Source organism: Electrophorus electricus, chromosome 11, assembly GCF_041902795.1.
Source record: "Electrophorus electricus isolate QZ-2024a chromosome 11, ASM4190279v1, whole genome shotgun sequence".
NCBI lineage: Eukaryota > Metazoa > Chordata > Actinopteri > Gymnotiformes > Gymnotidae > Electrophorus > Electrophorus electricus.
This window is the reverse complement of record NC_137507.1, coordinates 15,488,024-15,496,113: the sequence shown is the minus strand read 5'-3', so window position 1 is coordinate 15,496,113 and position 8,090 is coordinate 15,488,024. Positions and strand designations below refer to the sequence as shown.

The 8,090-nt window shown below is 42.9% G+C and overlaps 1 long non-coding RNA gene across 1 annotated transcript; it reads left to right on the top strand.

Moving 5' to 3' along the window:
• The first annotated feature begins 303 nt into the window (after positions 1–303).
• Positions 304–7,664, top strand: LOC145660011 (uncharacterized). Its single transcript, XR_014126228.1, has 3 exons — positions 304–556; positions 2,215–3,672; positions 7,181–7,664. It is a non-coding gene; the product is annotated as an uncharacterized LOC145660011 (long non-coding RNA).
• Positions 7,665–8,090: the final 426 nt, after the last annotated feature.

Genomic DNA, 8,090 nt, shown 5'->3' with positions numbered 1-8,090 from the left:
TAGTAACCGGTTACCTGTTTATATGTGTATGTGTCTGAGACAAAGATACACACACATATATATATATATATATATATATATATATATATAGAGAGAGAGAGAGAGAGAGAGAGAGAGAGAGAGAGAGAGAACCGTAGAGGCAAGGTCACAACTTTAATGGGAAGCAGCCAACCGGAGGCAGCATGTGATCAAAACACTGGTCACATGTACCTGCCTGGGGCCCCTCCCCCTCATGACTCAGCTGTTTCCTGTATCCCCTGAGGTCTGTGATAGATTGCCTTTTTACGAGGCCACCATGTGACGTGCAGGCAAAGGTCGTCAGCTCTTCCTCAGGCAGCCTGGATCTCTCGTGGTCTTGCCGGTTGACATTTCGCTTGTCCTTTACCCACAGCAGTCGCCCAACAGGAGCTTCGTGGTTTGTGTGGGCAGCGCAGAAAGAAGCTGAGCATGAGGTTAAATCATGGCAGCGATGTGACACATCACTGACTAGCGGAGTCACCTTGCTGGCCTGAAGAATGAAGGCCAGGCATATGGGAGTCATGTGAACGTCAAGCAGGTGTCTTGCTTTTTTTTTTTTGCTCCAGCAACGCGATGCAGAGCAGAGTGGGACCACAGGCAATGGAGCTGATCTTTTGATAGAGTGAGGGAGAGAAAGAGAGAGATGGACAGAGAGAGGGAGACAGAATGAGGGAGAGATGGGGAGAGAGAATGAGGGAGAGCTGGAGAGAAAGGAAGAGTGAGAGTGATGGAATAAGCATGTAGCCTTGATAAATCGGGGACCCGCTGAAGGTCAGAATCTCCCTGTCTGTCTACTCACCAGCAGCAGAAGGGGGAGGGGGTTGGTTTGTGGCTGGAAACCTTGAAAGCTCTCGCACTTGCCGTGGTTTCCATGGTGACCCATGCTCACTGTATGCCGGCAACGAGACCATGCCGGCTGGATGGCTGAGACTAATTGATTTCGGCAATCACAGCTCCATGCCAAGTCGACACACCGGAGCTGAGGCGACGAACTTTCACCTGTTAGTGCGCCTTGTCGCCGTGACAGACGGCGATGTTAGCTGCTAGCACGCTGCTTTCCCCTCCATTTAACATGGTTCACTCGTGGTTTGTTTCACTAATTAAAGCCATCGACGTTAATCGCTTTAGTGTTGGGTGGCACGGCTAGAATAACCTGACTTGCATTATATACCACAGCCTCCTGCTCTTTTCTGGGGATGGGGGTGGCGGTAAATGGAAAATGGAGTATAAACAGTGCAGACTCAAGAGGAGAAATCACCACAGCTGTGTCTGTGACACTGTTTGCTTTAGTGCAGGAGAAAATGGCAGAGAGGGAGAATGATGTTACTGTGAGTCAGAGGCTCCAGAGCTTCCAGCAGCGCCTGGTCTGGACAGCTACGCTTCATCTGGGCACTCTGCTGAAAGATTTGTGTGTTTATATAAATATTCATTTTTAAACATAATTTAATTTTGTGGGTCTTTGGAGCTGAAGTTTGTATGTAATTGGTATGTAGGTAATTGTACATAATTTGGAGCTGTGTGTAGTTTGGGGCTGTGGGTAGTTTGGGGCTGTGTCAAATGGTGCTGTATGTAGTTTGAGGCTGTGGGTAGTTTGGGGCTGTGTCAAATGGTGCTGTATGTAGTTTGGGGCTGTGGGTAGTTTGGGGCTGTGTCAAATGGTGCCGTATGTAGTTTGGGGATGTGGGTAGTTTGGGGCTGTATTTAATTTTCTGACTGTAATGTCTGGGATGTATGTAGTTTGGGACTATGCAACTAAGGCTGTACAGAGTTTGAGATTGTGTAGTTTGGAGATTGGGTAGTTAAGGCTCTATGTAGTTTAAGAGTGTAGTTTGGGGCTATATGTAGTTTGGGACTGTGTAGTTTGGGGCTTTATGTAATGTGGAACCATGTAGTTAGGGCTGTATGTATTTTGAGACTGTAGTTTGGGGCTGTATATAGTTTTGTACTGTGTAGTTTGGGGCTGTATATAGCTCGAGGCTGTGTGTAGTTTGGGGGTCCATGCAATTTGGGGACGTGTGTAATTCACTAGTAATCTAGTGTATTTGTGCTGCACATTGAGTCTCAATGTGCAGTCCTCAATGTGCAATACAAAGTCATGTATGTGCAGTGATTCTGTGTGGCTGCAGTAATTATGCATTTTGACCTCTGACCCTGACGCAGCCCTTAACAACAGCAATTATCTGTTATTATTTACAGATTGGAATGCAGTGGGGTTCGTTTTACCCTGAGCGACGTCATTCTGGACTATTTTAGCTGCCATCCATCAACCCAGCTGTTCGCCAGCTAAAGTCAAAGTGACCTCACCCATACTCACATTCCTTTTTCACACCAAACATGGTCCCTGGTAGCTGACATGGCTCCAGCTGAGATAAGTGCTTTTGTCGGCATCTCCGACTCTGCTGGTGTTGAAGCAGTCACACCGCTCGACACCCACCATCCCCATCTTAGCCTGCAGTGCTGACCCATGTGTTGAGTTACTCTCTTGCACGCCACCATCTATAGACACAGCTATTTCTGCCCAGTGCCAAGAAACACAGTACGGCTGCCATGAATGCGGTCAATAGTCACTTGTATTGGCCAGATAGCCCGATTATCATTCACAGTGGAGCACAATATGCTGGCATTGTCACTTGGTGTTCCCAGGGACTATGTTACTAATTCCATCTGGAACATCTTATCAGTAGATGACACGTGCTGGATCGGAACAGATGCCCTTACTCCGGCTGCCATAAATCATACTCGGCATACGACGCGATAGAGAGGCACTTGAACGGCGAGCCGTTGAACTGGAGAGCACTCGTTTGTTACTCTATGTGCCTGGCAGAGAACATGCATTCACATAGCGTGCAGTTAATACCAGTCAGCAGCAACATGCTTTACAAAGGCTCTAGTGTGTTCTGTACCGTTCATATATATGAAGAGACATGTAGAAGAGTCATGTAGAGATTTGCTTTGGGTATTGAACTTGGACTCTGCTTCAAAGTGTCTGATTCATAATTCTTCATAATGTTTCATAGTGCTACACTGCACTAAGGCCCTGTCTCAAGGCATCAGTTTACTCCTTACTGTGATGACTGCGATGTGTCTTTTTGATTAGAGACGACTGACATCTGCTGAAATATTAATGGCATTTCTGTTGGGCCCTGGAGTCTCATGGGTTAAACTGCCATCGGTCCCTATCACAAACGGCAACATGCAGTGAATAAACAAAATTAGTGGCTTTTGCTAAAGCAGATTGAGCTACTCAGAAAGAACCTCATTCTTGATACTTGATGCTGTTATTGGTGTCGTCACAAAGCTGAATTTTACCAATAAATGTATTGTTATGTTTATTATTTTAATGTATTATGTATTGCTAAATAACATTAAACATATTATAGTAGTCATAACTAACATCATCCAATAATATGTATTTGTATTCCATATTTAAAGATGAAGACTGTATAGATTGCAAAGTGTCTTACATGTTAAAGCTATCATGTTTGGCATTAGCTACCTAGCTAACTAGCTACAATAAGCCACTGCAGATTTACCTAAGCTCGCTTTTTCTTCTCTGGCAGCATCTGTCAACAGTGTCTGTACCTACAGTGTCTGTACCTACAGTGTCTGTACCTACAGTGTCTGTGGACAGTATCTACACACAGGACTCCAAAGGTTTGTGTAGCAGTATGACATGGTCAAGGCAGGACTGGTCAGGAACATTTTGAGTTCGGGCTTAACAAAGGGTCTGTTTGCAGCTTTTGATCAGTGGTCAGTTTCTGACCACAGACCTGCTATTGCCTGGATATTTTGGGGTAACAGACCACTGAACGAAGAAGTGACAGTGACATGTGAATACCCAACCCTGCTGTGCCCATTATACTCATATGAGCAGAACACTCACTCAGCCCAATGTCACTACTGTGTTGAGATTGGTCCACAACCTGAATAAAATCCAGTCAGCGACTGACCAGTCAGATACTGACCAGTGTATGTCTGGGTAGAGGCGAACTGAGTACAGCACGGTTACAGTTTGTAATAGTGAATCTATATAAGGCAGCTTTAAGAAAGGTATACTCTTAGAAGGATAGATTTCTCAAATAATTATGGTTTACTAATAGTACTAAATTTAAAATAGTACTAAAACAAAAGCATTGCTTTAGTAGTTTCTCTCTTTCTCTCTTTCTATGTGTGTTTGTCTCTTCCCTTTATTCAAAACCTATCTGTATCAAAAGTAGAGGAAGGATGGTGATACAGATATTGGAAAATTGATATTGGAAAGGAGATATGGTGATAATATATGATTAACTCAGCTAGTAGACTTACATGCTGGTGCAAGTGTAGTTGAATATCTCCAGTAGAGCGTGAAGGATACTACAACTTAATTACAAGATGCTTCAACAAGTATCATTAGAAAATATTTTATGCTTAAGAAATCTAGATATTGAATCCTCAAAATAATGTGGCTTTGTTGTACTATAGCATGTATGTTTTTGTAATTTTTTCCTGGTAATATTAAAGTGTGTGTGTGGGGGGGGGGGGGGTGCATGTGTAAATTTAGCATTCACTTCTGATTTCATTAAGTCAGTACTAAATAATATAGCATTGGGTTTTAAAGTAATCCATATATTTGAGTCATTTGAACCCAGAGTTCAGAGAAAATGAAGCCCAGAGCATGTTTTTCTTTAAGTAACATAGGTAAACTTCTAAATATTTTTTAGGTTACTTCTAATTGGCTACTTTTGGTTGGCCAGTCAAGACACATGACTGTCTTGGGAACAAAACATCTCCATCTAGCCATAGAGCTCACATTTCATCAGGTGTGTTTTGAATGGTCTTCTATTGTCTTTCTACAGAAGCTATCTATTTTTATACCAGACCACATTCCTAGCCTCTCCGTCACCCCAAAAACTTTAATGTTGCCTCAGATTTGAAACATTATAAAATTAAGTATTAGCATAAATCCCAAGTTAATGCAAAATCCTTCATTCACATTATCTAAATTTCTATTTTTTTTTTTTTTTTTAAATATTCCTAAGGAAAGGTTGTTGAGTTATACATTCTACTTAAAATGTAACCTGTAGAACCAAATATCTGTTCCCAACATAAACCCAGAGCCTGGGCTGCTCCATTAGAAACACTATGTAAGTTGTATGCTTAAAAACAGACCTCCAAGCCTGCACTGCACTAATTTGTTATTTGGAATTTTAATTTATATGAAGTGCTACAGATTCAGATATGAATGACCAGTAGTGTGCGTTCGTCTGTTATGAACTCATATGAGAGAAAGAGGAAAATATGATTTTTGATTAAGGGGTTGATACTTTGTAGTGAGATGTTATGATGATATATGGTTGTCTTACAATCATACGATATATGGTTGTCTTACAATCATACGATATATGGTTGTCTTACAATCATATGATATATGGTTGTCTTACATAGTTGGCTGCCTCCCTTAAAGAAGGATGGCTACTGCAGCAAGCATCATTAGAAGACTGAGGTCTGCTTTTTTAGTAGCTGGTTATTTAAAAAAAGCCAAAACATGCTTTCTACAACAAACAATATGTTTATCTGAAAAGAGGTCATGCATTGTGCTTGTGCTTATACTTTAGAAGGAGAACATGCATTAACACATAGTTGAAATATGTCTCGTTCTGTATCTAGCTAGGTGGATAGCCTTTGTGGTCAAAAATGATTCATGAAACATAATAGATGTTACATTTTATGCCACAGCACAGGCTATTGCCAAAGAGTCTAAATTATGTATCAAAGACTTCTAATATGAAGGATATATCCTTTGGCACCTATATGAATGACTGCCTACCCATTGAAATGCTGGTGATACTTGTGTGAAAATGCTATGCAATGGTAGTCCAGTAAAATTAGGCTTTCCAAGTCTTTCTTCATTTAATGCCTTATACTGTGTGTGTGTGTGTGTGTGTGTGTGTGTGTGTGTGTGTGTGTGTGTGTGTGTGTGTATGATTTATCTTGCTACTTATCCACTTTATTAACTTAATGGTAAGTAACAATACACTAAGTTTTAAGATAACCTAAAATATTTAGCCCATTCTATCCTACCACCTGCCTTAAATAAGCCAGCATTTAGGTTTAGTGAATGACCCAATATGTTGGGTTGACTTTGTAAAGGACTATATTTTCCATGTTTTTGTGTTGTGTTGGATGTGTTTAACCTAGTGGGCCTTTTTCTGGATTTCTTGTTGTTCAATCAAAAGTTGCATTTGTGTTAATGTGTACATTTGTCATATTTCTTCCCCTCTTTGACGTTAACGAAATTGCAAGGTGGCCTTTGATGAGTGACCAAGTTAAAAGTTTATTTCACATTAGTATACTCTAACAAAATCGTTAATGACTCATTTCTGTGGTATTCCCTATAGGACTTCACACTTGCTGTTTCTTTAGTATGTTATGGTACCACTGAATCAGTAATAATTACTTTCGCGTTTCCAAGAATAGTGTACAATGGCTCTGAACTTCAAAGTGTCGACAGGTTGGCTCCTCCCATTCATCTGAACTTTGACCTTGTTGTGGCCAGCCACACTTTGTAGTTTTACAGTACAAAATAAAAGCCGAAGGCCTGACTGGACTGTTGACCGTAGTAAAATCAGTGAACCCAACAACGGAAAGGAACAGCAGGGAGTGCCGGAGGGGGGGGGGGGGGGGGGGGGGGGGGGGTTGAAAAGCAGCTTTGGCTGCCCTGGAGTCATGTGAGGTGGTGACAAAGATCACATGAAGGTTGTTTAGATCAGGCTCAGACAAGCAGTAGAGCGAAACGCTGACTGACAGTGGACACTAGTGTAAAAAAAAGAAAGAAAAGTAGAAAAACACATAGTGGGCTTCTCTGAGAGCGCAGATGCCCATGAATATTTATAGGGGGTGAGTTCCCACTAAGGCCAGGAAAGCTGCGTGCCACACATCTGCTTCAGTGCAGGCATGCCAGAAAGGTCACCCACTTAAACGGATCAAATCTGTGTGATGGGCCTCATCAAGGCTGCAGCACACACACACACACACACACACACACACACACACAATCCTATGGCTGTAGTGCCACGACTGATCATTATCAACTTAATTCAGCTCACTTTTGGAAAACCTGCAGATTTCCTTGCAAACCAGCAGTAATTAAAAATGAATAACTGCTTTGTATTTCTCTCTATAGAAATTCTTTGATGACTATATTCAGTGGGATCACATGAATCTCAAGCAGAGGGACCACTCACCACCCAGCTGATGCCAGTATAATTATGCAATAATTGTTATGTGAAAATACATTGCACACGTGCACACCACAGCATGGGCCATACGTGTCCTGAGTCACTCGCTAAAAAGGCTACAATTGTCACTTGAGTGGAACTGTTGTCTCTAAACAAATCTGAACTATATAAACATTGTGAGGCATAAAATGACTCGCACCTTTCTTTAATATCTGATGTAAGTGAAAACCAGCAGGTAATCAGAACGTTCATATTTTGTTGGGTAAATAAATCAATGCCTGAGAAGAAGATGCTGTTCCTTCTACAGTCGAGAGACTTCAGGTCTCTTTTAAATTGAAATTGCATTCCAATCCTCTGCCCTCTTCCACGACGAGGTGCTCGGCTGGCAATTGCCTCTGGTAGCCGTATGGATACCATGCTCAGTCCTTGGAGGTGGGGGGAGGACCAGGAGGAGCCACACCCGCCTTGCGCTGCATCTCCATAGCACCAGTAGGCTGGCCTCAGCTCTGCCTCCTGGCACCAAGCAGTTGGTTAGGAGTGGAGCCAGCATGCCAGCCCACTGGAGGACAGCAGGCCGAGCTGGGCGGGGCAACTGGGCGGGGCGACTGGGCGGGGCGCCAGCGACGCCACAGCTATATTTGTACGTTCTGAACAGACGGAAATAGCGGTGGGTCAGCCCGGGACAGTCTCGGCACGTGCTGGCTCTTTTTGTGTGTGTGTGTGTGTGTGTGTGTGTGTGTGTGTGTGTGTGTGTGTGTGTCACTTCCAGCTGCCTCCCTACATGCTGTGGGCCAGTGAGGGCATGTGTGTGTAAATGTCTCACCACGCCACTGCTGGCACCAGGCTCTGCACTGG